This window comes from Phyllobates terribilis, unplaced genomic scaffold (assembly GCF_046119375.1).
Source record: "Phyllobates terribilis strain yellow unplaced genomic scaffold, ASM4611937v1 Scaffold_4__5_contigs__length_816908805, whole genome shotgun sequence".
NCBI lineage: Eukaryota > Metazoa > Chordata > Amphibia > Anura > Dendrobatidae > Phyllobates > Phyllobates terribilis.
The window spans coordinates 375,091,705-375,111,972 of record NW_027362764.1 but is presented as its reverse complement, the minus strand read 5'-3'; the positions used below and the strand labels follow the sequence as shown (position 1 = coordinate 375,111,972).

At 45.6% G+C, this 20,268-nt stretch overlaps 1 protein-coding gene across 4 annotated transcripts in view; it reads left to right on the top strand.

Moving 5' to 3' along the window:
* Positions 1-20,268, top strand: part of LOC141265411 (poly(rC)-binding protein 3-like) — a 1,492,220-nt gene that overhangs the window by 581,457 nt on the left and 890,495 nt on the right. The gene's annotated exons all lie outside the window — the stretch shown is intronic.

Here is a 20,268-nt window from a genome sequence, read left to right as displayed (position 1 = left end):
AGGAGAGAGGTTATGGATGGCTTTGTAGGTCAGTGTTAGTAATATGTACCATATCAACCTATCTACGTCTCTTGCAAGGGGCATTGGAGTTCCTCCAAATTTTTTCCAGCCGTTGCTTCACTGCATAGGCAAACACTATGGGAGACCCACTTCCTTATAATGGGAACATTGTTTTTAGGAGGCTCTCTGACCTCTATGTCTCTTGCAAGGGACATTGGAGTTCCTCCAAATTTTTGGCATCCCTTGTTTCACTGCATAGGCAAAAACTATGGGAGATCCACTTCCTAATAATGGGAACATTATTTTAGGAGACTCTCTGACCTCTACGTCTCTTGCAAGGGGCATTGGAGTGCCTCCAAATTTTTCGCAGCCGCTGCTTCACTGCATAGACAAACACTATGGGAGACCCACTTCCTAATAATGGGAACATTGTTATTAGGAGGCTCTCTGACCTCTACATCCCTTGCAAGGGGCATTGGAGTGCCTCCAAACTTTTGGCATCCCTTGCACTCACTGCATACCCAATAACAGTATAGGAGACCCACTCCTTAATAATGGGAACAACAAAGCATAGCCGGCTGATGACTCTCTAACAATAGTGAGGGCCAACTTCTGACCCTTTAAGAATAGTAAGGCCCACCAGATGGCCCTATAAAAATAGGCTTTGTGACTTTCAGAGTCCCTCCATCATAAATGAAACAGCATGTGTCTGATGATGTGTCACACACCACATGGCAAGATAAGGTTGTAAAATGTTAAAATGACATTTCCCGGTGAATACATTTGCTTGGTTGAAAGCAATGCAAAAGTGCAAAAACGTATCAAAAACGCAACTTGTGAACATAGCCCAAGGTGTGGAGGAGCATTTTTGGTTTTGGTTATTTATTTTGCCTTATATACAAGTCATTACCCTGGAAAGGATGTTTTTCAACATATTTCCCAGGAAAATCCATTTGGTTTTGTTTTTGCATGTTTTATTGTGAGTCCATAAAAGTGGCATAATACCTCTGACAATGTTGTTGACAGCAGTGGCCTGGGAGTCAGAAATCCTTCCAGGGGTCTTCCCCATGCTGTTCCCATGTCATTTGAGCACTGTTACCGTCGATTTGGGCAATTTTTAGGCCCTCTGCAGACTGCCGGGGGGAGCCACAGGAAAAATGCTCGAGTTTCCCAGACTTACATTGGGCTCATTACTTGGACCGAGCACCCGAGTATTCCAATTTGCTCGACCCGTGCAACGAGCACCCGAGCATTTTAGTGCTCGCTCATCACTAATTGTTAAATCTAAACTCTGTCTGTTTCAGAATGGCTGCACCCAGTAAACTAAAAGATACATTGTTGGATTCTGGATGTCTTTACCTACATCAGCCTGCTCTCAGATAATGTAGCAAAAAGCTGCTGATAGATTCCCTTTAATTAGAAAAAAACTAGAGAAAATGTCCCTAGAGTTGTGCAGCTCAGTAGACAGGTGCACACAACTCCTGCCTAAGCTCACACACAGAATTGGCTTTCTACTGTTTCCATAACCTGCACAGAAAGTATTAATCATATAGAAAAGGTTTGGTTGCTGTAAAAACTGTTTATGGCTCTCAGCTCAAAAGCCTTGGCACTAGCCACTCTGTTCAGCAGGTCGCAGAGAAACTTCAGCCTTTATGTTTTAACCTCTACACAGGGATTTGGACTTACAGTGGGCCCACTGGGTTGCATCCATGGAGTAGCTATTGCCTATAGAAATTAACCTGAGGCAAGAATGGTCTGACTAGTCAGGTCAACACCAGGAGAACCAGAACCAGAACCAGAATTAGAAGGCTAAAACTAAGTCAGAAAAATTGCCAGGGTGATTTCCAGAAGGTCAAAATTCCAGAATAGCTGAAGTCAAGTGCAATTGTAAGTACAATGGGAATTGTGAAACCAGAAATAGGGTAACAAGTTGGGTCAAGATCAGGACTACACAACAGGAGAATAGCACATGAGTACAGGAAGCAACTAAGCACAATATCCGGCAACCCCAACAACTTACTGAGGATTTAAGTATAGTGCAGTACTGCTTCATTAGCCTCAGCAGGGAGATGATTACACCTGCTGAGCTGCTGGACAGTTCACACCTATTCTGCCTTGCTTGGCACCACAACAATTCCAAGCAATACCAGTATCGCTGGCTGGACATCACCTGCACTGTTCAATATTGCTGACAATGACTTTTCCTAGATAACCAGCTCCACCTGCAGAGTAAAAATTACAGTATCTGGCAATGGAAGAAGATGTTGCTGGAGCAGGTCCAGGTACAGATGTAATGTTTGAATCTACCTCAATGTAGACAAGTTCATGAAAGTAATGTAACTTAACCTTGACAAGTAGATCAACCTAGTATTGGGCAAACATCATGAAAGTTGCCTAAAAGATTATCTCTTCAATAATACATGTCACAGCTGTTGACAATCTTCAGGAAGTATAGAAGGAAAAAGATAAAAAATGACAAAATACCAATATAAACACTTACTTAAAGGGCAACTATATTTTCAGTAACTTTTCAGAATAAGCTGGGCTGATTAGGAATAACACCATTTGTGGTCATTATATTACTTGTATCCTAAATATTTACCAGTTTTCCCTCTGTAAGCTGTGACTCTAATTTGCAACTGACTCTGAGCTGATGGGAAGAGATTAGCTGCAGTGATATCTCCCATACAGAGCACAGCACACAGAGAGGGAATCCTGCTTTTATTTCTGAGCAGCAGCATGGAAACATTATACAGCAATACTGAAAACTATAGATGCGAATCTAGCTCTGTGATAAGGTGATAAAGACTTGTTAGAAAGCTCTGCAGGATTTTCTGTGTCTCCCTCTGTCGTTTCTCTCACTTTACTTCTCACTCCTCCTTCCCCTCTTGTCTATATAGAGTATAATAGGAGGTGGAAACTGCCACCCGCTGTGCTAGCAGTTTGTCTTTTGTTGACCAAGAAGGAATTGAGCTGTGTTTGCAGGGTATATGGTAAGTTCAGAAGGCTGGGAAATAAAAAACATGGCTTGTATGTGGAGAAAGAAGCAGATTTCTTTGATAAGACATATTGCAGTTTCGTATAATCACATTTAGTATTCATTTAGACAACGTTTATTGAAAGTACAGTTGCTATTTAAGTTTGAACCTAATGATATTATATTTGGTTTAACAAAATATTATCCCTGTGCTGTAATTGAATGAAGGATTTTCTTTTAGACATAGGAAATGAAGTCTGTATAAGTACAACATTTTCTATCGTTCCTGTTCTAATCCGTTCAGTTCAAAGACAGTGTTTCCAGTAACTGCAAACTTAGAGTTATTTGTTACTAATGTAATGACATTTAAATACATAAAGAAACAATGCACCTGTAGTATCAAAAAAGAACAAAATTAACATTTTTGATAGTTTGATATAAATTTGGAACTAGTAGCATTGAGGACAATTTTTACTTTGTATGTAAATGTGACTAAGAATGGGTGTTAGGTATTCAAGTTGCTGCCTAAGGCAGGAGTACTGTTAGGCACATCCTGGCAGCAGCTTTAATATAACTACTGTGGGACCGATCAGATTTGACAGTTTTAGGCCATCTTTAATATTTTTTTCCACATTAAATTATTGAGGCTGATTTATTGCATGTTGAAAAGCTCAGGAAATTCCTAAAGATCTTGTTGAAGTGTTTCAGCGCTTCTCCTTGCTTTGCTTTTCTACAAGACTAACCTTTTCAAACAAATTTCTAATATGTGATGATCTTTATAACAATGCTTCTTCTTGGACATCTTTATTACAGTTCCCTTTGGTGAAATGATAAAATTGGGCCTTTGTAGGCAACCTTTATTTCAGTCAAAGCTTTTAGATGTTATAATACATAAAACAAGACACTTAAGAAAAAAAAAAGAAAGATAATTTTGCCTTTCTTACAGCTAACATGTAATCTTTCCTTTGGTAGAGCAGAAAACTCTTCATTTTCCCTCCTTGTCGGACAATGACTTTTCCTTTTTCAGTTAATTATTTTTACAAGATAGTTTTCTGTGTGGAAGGTGCTTATTTTTGTTGCTGTGGGCCGTCGGACAGGTATTATTTGGGATTGCGAAGTTCATCTCCCCTTCAATGTGCTTGTCTTGTGTCTCCAGCGTCTTGTCATTCCTCTTTGAGTGCTGGGCAGCAGTGCGGTTATGTGAATCTGTCTTACACACTTTGTGGTTCTTCTTCAATGACTTTATGAGATGGAATATTCAGAGATTGTCATAACATCTTTTTCCTATTTCTCAAACTTACAAATGTGTTGCCGCCGGTGAGAATTCAAAACTCCCTAAGCATATTTATACACTGATTAAGTCATTTAAAGCTTGCAGTGTGTCGTGTTTTGGATGTTTGGACCAATATAAACTTGTCTTGTTAGAAACATGTTTAGCTCCTGGGAATAAATCTTCACATCCCTGGTTCATAAACACCTTCACTTATTCTTTTTTACTATTATTATTTTTCTCCATTTTAACAGCCTGCACCATAAAAACATTATTGTCAGCTGGTGAAATGCAACCAATTTCTGTCAACTCTCGCTTTAAAAATGTCTTATGCTTTCATTTTCCCAGCAAAGGATATTATAGTGTTTAATAGTACTTTATATCAAATGCATGAAGAACACAGCAGGCCTACTGCTATACTACGACAATTTACAGCTCATTTATATCCCAGATAATATTAATCAGCGCGGAGCAGTATGATGGCATGCACACTCTGCAGCCTGTTTACAATACTAAGAAACGCGGAAACCAATAAAGTATTATCACATACAGAAGGCAGAAAACAGAAATCTAGCTCTGATGTTTAAAAATGTATAATTCTTACAAAGTAAAACAAGAACATTCCATTACTGGGAGATGCCTAATATAAAATGTGCTCCTCTGAAACATTTTAGTAGATAGTGAATACAGCGCCTTTATTGTCTTTATTATTTAATGTGTCACTTAAAGCTTCCCAAATGAGCCAAAGCGAAAAAACCTGGTTGTCTTCTATCTACCAGACTGTCTCTGGGGACTGAAGCTATAAAAAGAAGCAGGGAAGCAGGATGCCTCGAGTGAAACCAATCCTACACTCAGTGATCACAATCATTTGTTAAAGAAGAACCATCCCAGATTTTAATAACAGGCTACACAATATATTAACATTTCAAATTGAATATGAGTTTTTTAAGGCGTCCTTCACATCTAGCTAATTTCAGCTGTTTGCATGCAGTGTTTGGTAGGTTTACAATGCACCTAGGCTCTAGGCATGGGTGGACCATTTTAAACATGTCTGCGTGAGATTTATGTAGTCGTACTCCTTTATAGTTATATACTTCTGACAATAACATTATTGGAGAAAATAGTCTTTGTTTTGATATAGTTGTTTTAAAATAGTGGTCTACTATGCTTTTCAATACAGTCTAGCAATATTATGCTGGTATGGTGTACTGGCAGAAGGCACATGTGGCGCCCTGCTGCGCACTGGTGCCACAAATCCCAGAAGGGTGCATGGATGGACTTCTCCACAAGAGGCCCTCACACATTCACACACTTCCACCCTACCACCTCATACCAGCAGAGGGAGCCCGTTAAGGATATATAAAGGGAGGGTGGAGCCAGGCAGTGCACTTAGTTCCAGTTTAGTGTTCAGAGACAGAGAGGAACACAGCTCAGAGTTGAGCAGAGAGCGTGCTGACGCTCAGAGAGCAGCATGCTGGCTGCTGTGCTTAGGCGAGCCAAGGCCTACAGCGCGTGTGGAAGCCTAGTGAGGGCCTTGAGTGGGCCGAAGGCGAGAGGAGAAGGAAGAAGTAGTGAGGGGGCAGAGGAGCATACCAGGCTCACCCCGATTTATATATACCGGACACCGGGTCCGTGCCTACAGAGACTCTCTACACCCAGTAGGAACCACCGGAACCCCTGGAGAACTACAAGTTCCAAGTCCACCTAATGCTGAATGTAGTACCAGAGCCAGGAGTCACAGAGGTCCCAGCGTCCAGGGAGAGTGATCTCCAAAGAGAAGGCCCTACCACCAGGTCAGCAGGTGCAGAGAGAGACAGTAACCAAGCTAGGCCCAGCTCCAGGCAGGCCAGAACCTTAGAGAGTAAAGCAACGGATCGGGAGGCCCTATACCCACTCACTGGTGAGAGTCCAGAAGTGCGCCCTTCACCTGGAGTACCCTGGACCGTGCCTGCTGCATCACCAGTAAAGGTACTGAAGCTTACCCCCTTGTGAGTGTCCGTCTTTCCTCCGGGACCGTCCTGCCATCTCTCCCCTGCACCACCATCCAGTCCACCCCACGCTGCCCTGAGGCCTGCTCCACCTGTGGGGAGCCATTCCATCTCCAGCTGCCCTACCATCTGCCTCAGAGGACTGCTCCGCAGCGGCGGCTCCCCTTAGCCTCATTCCACAGGTGGGATCACGAACACTTTCCCAAATCCCCCAATATCTTCCCCTTTTTACTGACCGCCCTGGGTCACAGACCGGGCCAGCTACCATGATATCCCTGAACCGGCATCCAGAGGCCCGGCTGCTGAGTACCCCACATCCCTGGGGGCGCGTCAGCTTTTGATGTCACGAACAGGATTCCGTGCCCATTGCCACCGGGTACTGTGCGCCTTAAAAGACTGTAGTACTCACTGTGGTTAAGTTTTCCCGCCATTCCCGAGATTTCCCGCCATTGTCCGCCATCTTCCTGTCGCCGCGCGGGAAGAACCCTGACGTCGAACCAGGAAGCGTCAGGTCCTGGAAGAAGCCAGAGGATGCTCTGACGTCAGACGCGAGCGACGCAAGGTCCTGGAAGAAGACCGTCGCCCGCGAAGCTGCGGCCTACCTGGTAAAGAAAGTGAAGAAGGTAGGCTCCGGTTCAGTAGGGGGGCGCAACAATGGCCGACGACCAGCAAGCCGCCGGAGCACCGGTTAACGCTCCTGATGCCCAACCTGCGCCAGGCGCTGCACAGGCCGGAGTGGCTGCTCCACCTACAGGGGTCGTGACCCCGTTATTACCTATGGCCCTGCCGTATATCCCTGGAGTGAAGTGGCTCCCCCAGTATAACGGCAAACCGGACACCCTGTCCGGATTCAAGAGAAGTATATGCGGTGTGCTAGACATGTATTCTATGACTGTTGTGCTGGGACAATTGACTGGTGCCGCAGAGCGGGAAGTTGAAACCTGGCCAGCCGCAGACCAGGAATCAGTGTCCATCATCTTTAAGAGACTGCAAACTGTGTTTGAAAACCGCACTGAGACAGATCTCCGGATGAGGTTCTATCACTGCATCCAGAAACCTGAGGACAGTATTCGGGACTATGCCTGGCACTTACAGGAAGCCCTGCGGGCCCTGAAACAGGTTAGTCCAGCCAGCATACAAAATGAATATAAAATGCTGACGGAACAGTTCATCCGGGGGTTGAAGTCCCAGGAGGAGAGCAGAACTGTACGGTGGTGGGCCTTAGACCATCCAGATGCCACCTTTGACACCCTTAAAGACATGGCCATAAAGGGTCTGCAGCCCCTGGAGACAACAGATACTGCTATCCAGCATTACCAGGGTGGGGCCACCCCAGTGCCCGCAGCACCCACTGCTCCTTCATTAACAGCTGAAACAAAGATGCAAACAGTGCCTCCTAGCGAGTTGGACAGCCTACGCTCTGAAGTGCGCCAGTTAAGTAAAACCCTGGCCACTGTCCTGAGCACCCTGCAGCTACAGGAGGAGCCCGAGCCGGAAGGAAGGATACCACTCACCGACAGCCCTGAGGATGTCCCCTGGATGAGAAGGAGAAGGACAACGCCACCCCAGAGGAGGACAACACCACCCCGTGGGAGGACCCACGACCAACGTCGCCCTCCAGGAGAGTTCATCTGCTATCGCTGCCAGAAGGCAGACCACACAGCGCGGAACTGTCCTTTAAACGAGCAAACCCTGGGGCCGAGGGCCGACACCCAGGAGTAAACAAAGCAGGCCCTTCAAACTGGTACCATCGGTTCGTTGGAGGAAGACCCTTCCTGTCCATTGTGCTGGATGGCATCGCGACACCTGCCCTGCTGGACACGGGATCTCAGGTAACCATCATGCCTGATGTCCTCTACAAAAGGTTCTGGTCCATAGACGAACTCCTGCCGCCAGCCCCGAACCTCTCCGTGTATGCCTCTAACGGCCTTCCTCTTAACCTAATAGGGATTAAGAATGTGACAGTGAAAGTGGGGAGAGCGGAGCTAAAGGACCAGGGACTGATTGTAGTGGAGTCCAATCCCGGTGATACAGACTTGTATATGATACTTGGTACAAATATTGTCGGTAACTGTTTGGGAGAAGTGTTGTTTTTGCTCCAACAGATTGCCGACACCGCTAAACCAGGGCAGAGGAGGGTGCTCCAGAAAGAGATCCGAGCCCTTATGTACCAGCAACAGGTAAAGCTATCAGATGGTGAAATTGGTAATGTACGGGTGACAGACCCGATACCCATTGTGATCCCCCCGATGAGTAAGATGCTGATTTGGTGTAGAGCAGCAATAGGTCTCCAAGGACGGAGCTACCAGGCGGTAGTAGAGCCCCTTAGCTCGGAGCATAGACCTACACTCTTGACTGCCAGAGGGGTAGTGGATGTACGCAATGGGAGGGTGCTCATACGCCTCCTAAACTGTGGGGAGGACGAGGTTAGATTACCACGCTACGCCACTGTTGCTAAACTGTACACAGTAGATAACAACTCCATACACACGGCGGAGTCCTTAACCTCACCAGACGAAGTGGAGGATAATGACCCGGGAACCCATGTGGAGGAATGGTGTCCACAGCTCCATGTTGGGACAGACACCACTCCTGCTCATCAGAAACAGGGTGTACAGCGGGTTGTTCAGGAATACGAGCGGGTATTCAGTAAACACCTACTTGATTTCGGGAGGATTAAAGGGGTACAACACTATATACCCACAGGTGACCATCCACCCATCAAAGAACGTTACAGGCCAAACCCACCAGCACACTACCAGAAAGTGAAGGAAATGTTGCATGACATGAGGAAGGCAGGGGTAATAAGAGATAGCTGTAGCCCTTGGGCAGCTCCCCTGGTCCTAGTCAGGAAAAAGGATGGAAGCATGAGAATGTGTGTAGATTACAGACAAGTAAATCGCATAACACACAAAGATGCATACCCTTTGCCCCGTATAGAGGAATCCCTGGCTGCATTAAAGTCTGCAAATTACTTCTCCACCCTTGACCTCACTAGTGGGCACTGACAAGTAGCTGTTGCTGAGGAGGATCGGGAGAAGACGGCCTTTACTACCCCGATGAGACTCTGCGAGTTCAACAGTATGAAGTTTGGACTCTACAACGCCCCCGGAACGTTCCAGAGATTGATGGAGTGCTGGCTGGGACACCGCAACTTCGAGACTGTACTGCTATACCATGATGACGTGATAGTGTACTCCAAAACGTATGAGGACTATTTGAAGCACCTGGCAGAGGTATTTGAGTCGCTGTCCCGGTATGGGATGAAGCTGAAGCCCTCCAAGTGCTACCTGCTCAAGCGAAAGGTACAGTACCTGGGGCACATCGTCAGTCCAGAAGGAGTAGCACCGGACCCGGAGAAGGTAACTGCCATCCAGAGATGGCCGGAGCCAAAGAGCCTCAAGGAGGTACGTCAGTTCCTGGGACTAGTCGGGTATTACCAGAGGTTTGTGAAGGACTACACCAAGAAAGCGGCGCCTTTGCAAGATCTCCTGGTAGGACAGTCCGGGAGAGGCAGAAACCCCCCGTTCCAGTGGGGTAAGGAGCAAGCTGAATCCTTTGAGGTGATGAAGGAGATCCTGACCAGCAAAGAGATCCTAGCCTACCCTGCCTACAGCCAACCGTTCCTGCTGTACACTGATGCCAGCAATGAGGGATTAGGAGCTGTGTTAAGTCAGAAGCAGAATGGCCGAAAGAAGGTGATCGCCTATGCAAGCAGGAAGCTCCGCCCGACCGAGAGGAACCCAGAGAACCATAGTAGCTTCAAGTTGGAGTTCCTGGCCCTGGTCTGGGCCATCACCGAGCGGTTCAAGCACTACCTAGCCTCCAGTAAGTTCACTGCCTACACTGATAATAACCCCTTGACTCATCTGGAAACAGCCAAGTTAGGAGCCATGGAACAATGATGGATGGCTCGGCTGTCAAACTACCAGTTCACTATTAAGTACCGGGCAGGCCGTAAGAATGCCAACGCCGATGCCCTGTCCAGGATGCTGCACCAGTCGGATACTGAAGAAGAAGTGGATGACCTGGAGGAGATTGAGCTACCTGCCTTCCACCGTAATGGAATGGTCCACGAGCAACGAGCCTCCAGGAGGGATCGCGGTAAGACGTTAAACCCTTTGCCTCACCACAGCTGGAAGGAGACCCAGGACAGCGACCCGGTTGTCAGCCGTATCAAAGAACTGATAACCCAGGAAGGTTCCTCCCTGGAGAAGGACGCGTCTCCACAAGCTAAGCAACTGTGGAATGAGAGAAGCCGGCTGTTCATCTATAGGGAGAAGCTGTGCCAAAGGTACGTCAACCCGAGGACCCATGAGATGGTATGGCAGATCGTAGTGCCTAGGATGGACATCCAGATGGTGTTGGAGTATCACCAGTACCACACGCATCCCAGTGCTACATAGGTCAACACGTAGCAGGCAAGGTCAGACCCCTGTCAGGTATAGAGAGTAGAAAGAGAAACTCTGATAGTATAAATAGTTGCCCCTTGGGGTATGTTGTTCTTGTGTAATTTTCATGTATGTATTAATGTATTTTTGCCTTACAATGGACAATTTAGGTGACAAGAACAATTTTCTTGTTGCATTTAGTTACCCGTAAGGGTATATATAAAGGACTCGGTGGCTGAGGTCCCAGGTTCACCAAATGCTGATTATAGTATCAGGACTAGGAGTTATGGAGGCCCCAGCATCCAGGGAGAGTGATCTCCAAGGAGAAGGCCCTGCCACCAGGTCAGCAGGTGCAAGGAGAGACAGTAACCGAGCTAGGCCTAGCTCCAGGCAGGCCAGAAGCTTAGAGAGTAAAGCAACGGATCAGGAGGCCCTATACCCGCTCACTGGGGAGAGTCCAGAAGTGCTCCCTTCACCTGGAGTACCCTGGACCGTGCCTGCAGCATCACCAGTAAAGGTACTGAAGCTTACCCCCTTGTGAGTGTCCGTCTTTCCTCCAGGACCGTCCTGCCATCTCTCCCCTGCACCACCATCCTGTCCACCCCACACTGCCCTGAGGCCCGCTCCACCTGTGGGGAGCCATTCCATCACAAGCTGCCCTACCATCTGCCTCAGAGGACTGCTCCGCAGCGGCGGCTCCCCTTAGCCGCATTCCACAGGTGGCGTCACGAACACTTTCCCAAATCCCTCAATATCTTCCCCTTTTTACTGACCGCCCTGGGTCACGGACCGGGCCAGCTACCGTGATATCCCCCAATCGGCATCCAGAGGCCCGGCTGCCGAGTACCCCACGGCCCTGGGGACGCGTCATATGCTTCTCTTTTCAGACATGGTTGTCTAATTCTAGTCTATGGATTTATATTTCAGGAGATTTTCCTGGTTCTCATGTTAAATGTAGTGCCCAATCGCAGTATGACATTTGACTTAGAATCATACCTCAAATGCAGCATAAATACATATATATCAACACTGTGTGATTCTTAGAGAGTGCAAGACTCGGACTAGACAGTCATAAAATAAAGCAGATTTGTCACAGTGGTTTATGCTCTTGGAAATCTGTCACATCTTTACAATGTCTAGTCTACGTTTGCTCCATATAGTAATTGGCTTACTTTGTGTCAGAAATTTGCACCCATATTTTGACATATTTTTGTAGCACAGCGTTGAGCTATAGGTCAGGTCTAGAGATGGGCAAACCCAAACAGTAAAGTTCGGGGTCCGTACCGAACACCTCAGGAAGTCTGTGTTGTTGTTCAGGTGCTTCCCGCGTTGTCATCTGCGTCGTTACCGCGGATCAAAACACTTACCATGGGTCAGAGGCGCCTGCTGTCATTGTAAATTGCGAGTAGAGGCGCCCCTGGATGGGAGCAGTAGTCTCTCATCATAACGATGTTACCACCGATCAGATCCTGTATTTCCCACACTGTCACGCAGATGACAGCGCAGGAAACCAGGGATGTTCAGGTCCTCCATTCTTATCAATGGGGTCCGTGTTCGGGTACTGTTCTGGTACCCAAACCCAAATTTTTAACAAACTGTTCGTCATTCGGCTGAACCCGCTGAGTCCAAACAGTCAGGGGTTTGCCCATCACTAGTCAGGTCTCTTAACTGATAGACCATACCCTTTTTCAGAGAAGCCACACTCTCACTTGTCAGGCAACGTGTGGAAAGTGTCTACAACATGTAATAAATGTGGTTGAAATTATGAAAGCCAGTATTTTGGGGCAAATTTGGTTCAAATTCTGGAGCATTTAGCTTTATGAATATGCTCCATTATTAACAAAAGGTATTTTTGTTTGCAGTGAGTCCCAAAAGCATGTGGCTCCTGTAGTAATTCACTAGGTATAGTGAATGTAACATGGACATGTATTATTTTGGAAAGTGTAGTATTTTTTCTTGTTTATTTGTTTTTTCCCCCCAAAATCCTATTTATAAAAATATGTTGTTTAGGCCATCAGAATAATCTGTAAGAATTGGTATGGCAATGATTACATGAGGGAGGTTTGCCAGAGGCAAGTAGAGCTCTTCTTTTTCCAATGCATATTCTGTAGCCAATAATGGGCATGTCATTGATTATAATTATCTACTTTTTTATTTTGCATGGATATTTAAAGTATCTCAGTGACATAAAGTACATTGTCACCTGGATGTTAGAGGATTCTGTCAGCATTTAAAGAGCCACTCCACCCCCATATTAAATGCATTGGAAATGTATAATCACTAAACCTAATGTACCCCTTTCTGCTGCCACTGACTTTGTCTTCGAGAACAGTGCCCTATCTCTGACATGGCTGGTACAGCATTTCATGTGGAGTACTGTGCTAAGTCTGAACCACTTTCCACTAGTGTAGGATAGACCAGGTCCAAAACTAATGAGAATGGTGCTATGTCCAGCCAGTGGTAGAGAATAGGCAGGAAAGACACAGTTCAGACATAAAACACCACTCCTCAAGCCATGCTGCAGCTGCTTTATCAGAGGTGGAAAAATAAATGTTTATTGGCTGTGCTGACTATTGTGGTAAAGCGACTTGCACGGCTCTCCAGAAGCAGACACAGGACACACGGTTCGGGTTAAACTTCCTGCTGGTTTATTCTGTAGCATAAACTCCAGCAGTGTCCCATAAAAATAAACAGACATTCTCGGGAAAACAAAAGATAAGGTATAAAGAGTCTGATATCAAGCGAGGCTCAGCCCGCTCCGGGTAGCATGATAAAGTCGCAGCAAACACCAGCCCTCCGGTGTTGCTCTCTGGCTTTACCCAAACACAGCCTGGAGACTTCACTCTCCAGGCCACACACTGCTCAGAGAAAAAAAACGGACTGAACATTTAAACCTTGCTCAGCCACACCCTGAGGGGATGTAGGGGAATGGCCTCCTCTTTTTTGGCTTGCGGCTTTATTTCGCCTCTCCCGATGACATAGCCCAAGTACTTGGCCTCCTCTTTCCCAATGGAACATTTTCTTGGATTTATAGTAAATCCCGCCTTTCTCAGCACATCCAGAACAGCCTGCTGTTTAGGTAGATGACTAGCCTAGTCTGGGCTAAAGACTACAATGTCGTCAAGGTAGGCTGCGGCATACTTCTTATGTGGGGCTAGGATCCGATCCATAGCCCTCTGGAAGGTGGCTGGGGCCCCCTATAGTCCGAACGGCATCCGAGTGTATTGAAAGCACCCATCAGGTGTCAAGAAAGCTGTCTTCTCCTTGATCATCTGGGACATGGGGATCTGCCAGTATCCCTTCATCAGGTCAAGAGTGGTGATGTACCTTACATCGGTTACGCGTCACACTTGGACATCTCATTCAGCCGGTGGTAGTCATTACAAAACCTCCACTATTCATTGGATTTTGGCACGAGGACGATTAGGCTCTACCACCCACTCTTTGACTCCTCTATCACCCAGAGGTCTAACATCCTCTTCATCTTGTCAGAGATCATCTCCCGGCGTGCTTCCGGAATCCGGTACAGCTTCAGATTCACTCTTACGTGTGGCTCTGTCAGCACGTAATGCTCTACCACCTGAGTATGCCCCGGCAACTCTGAGAACAACTCCCGATTTCACTGCAGTAGTTCTCGACACTGTTGCTTCTGGGCCGGCGATAGAATCTCTGTTATAGTGACCTCTTCCACCTTGCCTTCGGGAGTGGCTCCCAGGCAAGGAGTTTCCACAAGTTCCCGGTCCTGCCACGGCTTGAGCAAGTTCACATGGTATACTTGGTGCAGCTTTCTTCGGCCAGGCTGGTGGACTTTATAATTAATTTTGCTGACTTTCTCCACCACCTCGTACGGACCTTGCCACTTGGCCAGGAATTTGCTCTCGACTATAGGGATTAGCACCAAAAAACGGTCCCCGGTGTGTAACTGCCTTAACCTTGCCAATCACTTATAGACCCTTGCCTGGGCTTCCTACACCTGGAGGAGATGCACTTTCACTATCGGCATCACTTTCACTATTCTTTCCTGCATCTGGGCAACATGTTCAACAATGCTCCACTGTGGCATAACCTTGGCTTCCCAGGTGTCCTTAGCAATATCCAGGAGTCCTCATGGACGTCGTCCATACAGGAGCTCAAATGGAGAAAAACCGGTAGAGGCTTGTGGAACCTCCCTTACCGAGAAGACCAGGAAGGGAAGCAGGTAGTCCTAGTCACGTCCATTCTTCTCTACGACTTTCTTGAGCATCGCTTTCAGGGTCTTGTTAAAGCGCTCTACTAAGCCGTCTGTCTGCAGATGGTAAACGGAGGTTCGCAGTTGGGTAATCTGGAGGACATTGCACAGCTTCTTCATTACTTTGCTCATGAACGGGGCCTCTTGGTTTGTTAGGATTTCCTTTGGCAGACCAGTCCTGATAAATATATGGACAAGTTCCCTGGCTATGCATTTACTTGATGGATTTCTTAGTGGTACCACTTCTGGATACCGGGTCGCATAGTCCATAATCACCAGAATGTATTGGTGGCCTCGGGCTGACTTGACTAAGGGCCCTACTATGTCCATAGCAATCCTCTTAAAGGGGATTCCTATCACCGGCAGTGGAACTAATGAACTACGGAAGTGGGAAGAGGGAGCGGTTATTTGGCAGGTGGGGCAGGACCTACAATAGTTGAGAATTTCTTGGTAACACCCAGGCCAATAAAACCTTCTTAAAATCATCTCCTGAGTCTTCTAGACCTATAGGTGTCCCCCGAGAACATGTGAATGGGCCATATCCAGTACCCTCCGTCTGTATGGTCCCGACACTAACAGCTCTTCCACTGTCTCACCGCTCCTTAGTTTAGCCAATATAACAACTCCCCCTGAACTGCAAAGTTGGGGAACCTGGTATCGGCCCCCGGCTCTTGGGCAACCCCATTACATACAGTAACCCGGTCAAACGCCCCCTTTAAGGTAGTAAGGTCCCGAACTTGAGCAGTCCCAAAGTTCTCTCCGGACACATCTAACTCAGGGGGTCGGCCTCCTCGGTCTCCATCTCGCCCTCATCGCCGGCAAGGACGCACAGTGGGAACTCATCGGCTTGAGACTTCTTCTGGGCTTCTTCTCCTGGCTTTTGTCCATGCTACTTAGTCCAGTTCCCTTCCCCACAAGTCCCAAAATAAAGAAAAATCACGGCCCAGTATGACGGATTTATCAGCTCCTTAACCACCCCGACCTCGTGGGACTGGGCACCACAGTCTGTTCCCACTGTTACTGTGGCCACAGGATAGTCCTTGGCATCCCCATGAATGCACCGAATGCCCCCAGTTTTGGAAGGGATCAGCTGGTGGGGAAGGGTAGCTCTGATAAACGTCATCAGACTCCCAACAGTCCAAGCACCTTTACTCCATTAACGAACACTGCACACGCTTGCGGCCCCTTGCAGGGTCGAAAGTCCACACTGCAGGCTGGATAAGCATAATAGGAGACCCATCTGCCTAGGCTGCAGTCCATGGGCTCAGGGGACATATGACACCTGGCGGCTACGTGTCCACAGTTGTGACACCGCCAACAGACTATATCTTTCACAACAGTCCTTATGGCACCTTCAGTGGGAGTGGGACGCCCCCCAGTGGTGGCTCTAGACTCTAGACCCCTTCCATGGTGAACCCGCCCCCTTTTGGGTATCCCAGTACAGAGAAGTGAAAGGTCACTTCAAGGGCAACAGAGAAAGAAAAATTTGGGAATTCAAATTGATAAGGATGTTCAATTCACTGAGAACAGGACTAAATATAATACCTGGGTTTATGACTCACTACATGGACACAATTCACACCTCCGGATAATTAAACATTTGCAATGCCTCTCATTTTGCAACAAAAAAAACTAATTTGATCTTCCTAACTTATCAGTATGAACAAATGTCTTGTAACATCTCTCAAATGTTGTGCGTTTTGTCTTATGAATTCATTTGTAATCTTGCCTGATGAAGGCGCCTCTGCGCTCTGAAAGCTTGCATATGTATATATTTTTTTCTGGTTAGTCAATAAAGGTACCACTCCAAGAATACTTTTGTCATTTTTGGCATAAAAGTATTTACATTGATTTTTCGGTACCACAATATAACTTTGTATTGTACATCATGAACTCTCTAATGCAAACACAACCATTTAAACTTACAAATGACTTCAACCTACCCAACAGCATATTTAACAACACAAACTGCAGTAGCATACATTTTTTGGCTACCTAAACTGTATAAACAGTCTAAAAATGATCCCTATTTTGGGAGAGTAGAGCAGATGCATGCATTGCTGTTGTTTATGGGAAGGTGATGCAAATGGAGAAAGCTGTGGCATTTTCACATGGTTGGGAGCAACAATTTTATCCGGAGAATACAAAGAACTTTGCACTTTGCTAAATAAAGATGACATAGCTTTTTTCAAAATCTGTACAAAAATTTTCCTTTTAGGGACACAAAACAATTATACTGTATTGTTTGAATGTGAGTAAGCAATCACCTCTCAACTAGAAGTGAAAAAACTTGTCCTTTTTTTGAGGTATGCAAGTGGGTTGCTAATCACAAAATGATTAGGCATTTACAAAGGCTTTTTATCAAGCCAAAAATGATCCCATTATTTCTGGTGCAACACAGTTGCACTGTTTTCAGTGTGAAGAAGTTATGGCTTCTCAACCAGGACTGAGAAACGTTCTCTTTTTGGGGGCCTGCCACTGATTAATTTACTAATCACAAAATCATTAGGTAATTACAAAGGGTTTTCATCAAGTCTTTCAAAAATTATCCCATTTTTTCTGGCAAGAAAATAAAAGTACTGTTTTGAACATGAAAAAGTTATGGCTTGTTGTCACCAAGCCTTTTTAAAAATTAGCCCTATCTTGAGAGCCGTTACTTGAGGGTACAAAAACATGAGAGCATGTTTCTCAACATCAGTAGTACTGGTTAGCACTATAAAACATAGTGGGCAGTATTGCAGTTTAGGGCCAGAAAAATGCACCACCTGCAGCAGCACAGTGTACTATGATGAAACACAGTGGACAGTCAGGAAGTTTGTGACTTGCATGGCAGTGCAGTAGCTTTCATCAGGAGCAGCTCAATAAAGTGTTAAGACGGTGCAAGCAAGAAGATGCTTGACATTTTAGGGCCAGCAACTGCAGCCTATAAGATGCAGGACATTCTAGAACTATGAAGCACAGTGTACAGTCAGGAGGTTTGTGTCTGGCATCGCTGTGTAGTGGCTATGGCAGGAGCAGCATAATTGACAGTTAGGATGGGGCAGGAGCTGTTTGAATGTTAAATTTCAGCAATAGCAGCCCGAGCAACGGCAGTACTACAGTATAGATGACATGATGGATATGTAGTAGATGCCCGGTAAAGTGTGGTCCATCAGCACTGGTGGGTGATTTAATGATTGGTATCAGCCGACGGTACATGAAAGGATGCACTTGATTCATTTTACAAATATCACATTTTGCATGCTTGTAGGAGATAACCTGGTCCACTTTGGTGTGACAAATCTACTGACCATATTGAACACCCTCTCTGACATTACACTGGAGGCTGGATATGATAGTATGACCAAAGCAAACTGGAGCAGTTCTTGCCACTAGTCCAATTTTTTGACCAACAAATCTATGGGATTGGCATGAAGGGTATTTGCTTGAGAAAGAACGCAGTCTAGGTAGGGCTGAACCTGGTTGTTCATATGGTGCAACTCTATTTCCTCGCAGATATACCATCTGGTCCATTATGTTATATATATTTTAATTGGTGTGCTTGCAGCCTTGGTTATTTCTAAAATTGTTTATTTTGTGAAAGAAAATTGCATTTAAACAATAGATTAGTCTCCCGGCAAAATGGAAATTAATTTTCACACACATGAAGCCTGTACGTATATGTCGCCACCACCCTGACCATAGCTTTCAGGTAATGTTGAGCCTCCTCTATCAATAGCAAGAGCAGCATTATCTTTTCCAGAGCTAACAAAGGAAAAGCTAGTTTGGCCCCAGGGGATGGTTTTGACACACATCACGTTCACTGTGTATCACAGATGCCAGCAACATCCTCCACTGATGACTTCACCTCTTCAACACCCATTTCTGGTTCCCAGGTTACTACCACAGTGTCCCTACCCACTTGGCTTGCAGAGCCTGACATTAGAATAATGTTGTCCATCTCCTCCAGCACCATCTCATCTGAGAACAAAGGCTGACTGGTAATATCTTCCAAAATATCAACTGAAAGAAATTTTTCTGGTGTAGTATGTTCCTTAGCCCCCAAGTTTTACGGGCAGCATGTATCAAGCACTGGCTGTATGTTCTCAGTCAGGTTGGTTTAACTGTGGAATGCTGTGGAGTTTCATAGAAAAACATACTTTGATAGCCGTCCTCTGTCCTGAATTGACAGGTCTCTACTTATACGTGCATGTAGGCAGATAGCAAAGTGAGATATCAGAGACTGGCAGAAAAGCTCTTATTTTTATCGCAAGACAAGATACATTGAAATCGGTCCATATTTGAGATTAGCAGTTGCGTGTTGGGGGGTTTCGGTGGCGTGGCATATTAAAGATGTTGTCCACTACTTTGATATTGATAACCTATCCTTATAATCATATCAGATTGGTAGAAGAAGACATCTTGCAACCCCTTTTAACAGCTTTTATCAGCTCCAGCAGCGGACTGATGTAAATATTATATGAAGCAGAACCACACAACTCCTTACTCTGTTTAGTGGCCATTGATGACATTCATGAGAACTGTAGCTCAACTTCAATCTATTTGGAGCTGTGTCAGAGCTGATAAGACCTGAAAGGTGGGGCTGCCAGGTGTCAGTTCCAACAATCTAGTATTGATGACCTATGACTCTTTAAAGGAAATCTCAGCAGAATTTTGCCCTTCAAACTATTTATATGCACATAAGGCTCTTTCAAAGACAAATCTAGCAATAACTTTATCTAGCCAATCGATTCTTCCATTTTGGAGAAATCAGCATTTGAATGGATTGCAAATGAAACTGACATGCCTTCGGCCTGTTGAAGCTCTTCTCAAGCCTCTCTCACTCCAGCTCTATTCCCAAACCAACGCCATCTTCTCCTGTTGGATAGACAGCTCCTTTGCTGTTACTACAGAGTAGAACAGGACACTTGGCTGTTTCATAAGCCCTGACCACTTTTGCATGACGAATAAATAGTTATTCCCATCTCAACCTTTAATGGCTGGGATGGGAACTACCCTTCAGTTACTGCCTTTTGTATTTTTCTTTTATCATCCAATATTCTTCATGGGGTTTCAGCATTGCACTCGAATTTTGAAAATTCTTTTGAAAGGTGTAGTCACTGATAAGAGCACACTGAGTCTTTTTGCTGAGTTTTTGGAGCATAAACTCAGCTCTAAATTTTTGAGGCATTTTAACTCTGTTTCTGAACCACAAACGCCTCAAAAAACTGTGTATGCACATAGTCTACAATTAATGATATGTTCCCCCTGTAGAATGAAGAAAAATCTCTGTTCAATACAGCTATCAAATTGATTTTGGCTCATTTCTGAGAACGTCTTCTATTTTAGTCTGCTCGAGCACAATGATTTAATCTGTATCTTCAAAATGGCTGTTTGGTTAGGGTTAGTGTTGCTTTTGTTGTTTTTCTAAAAAT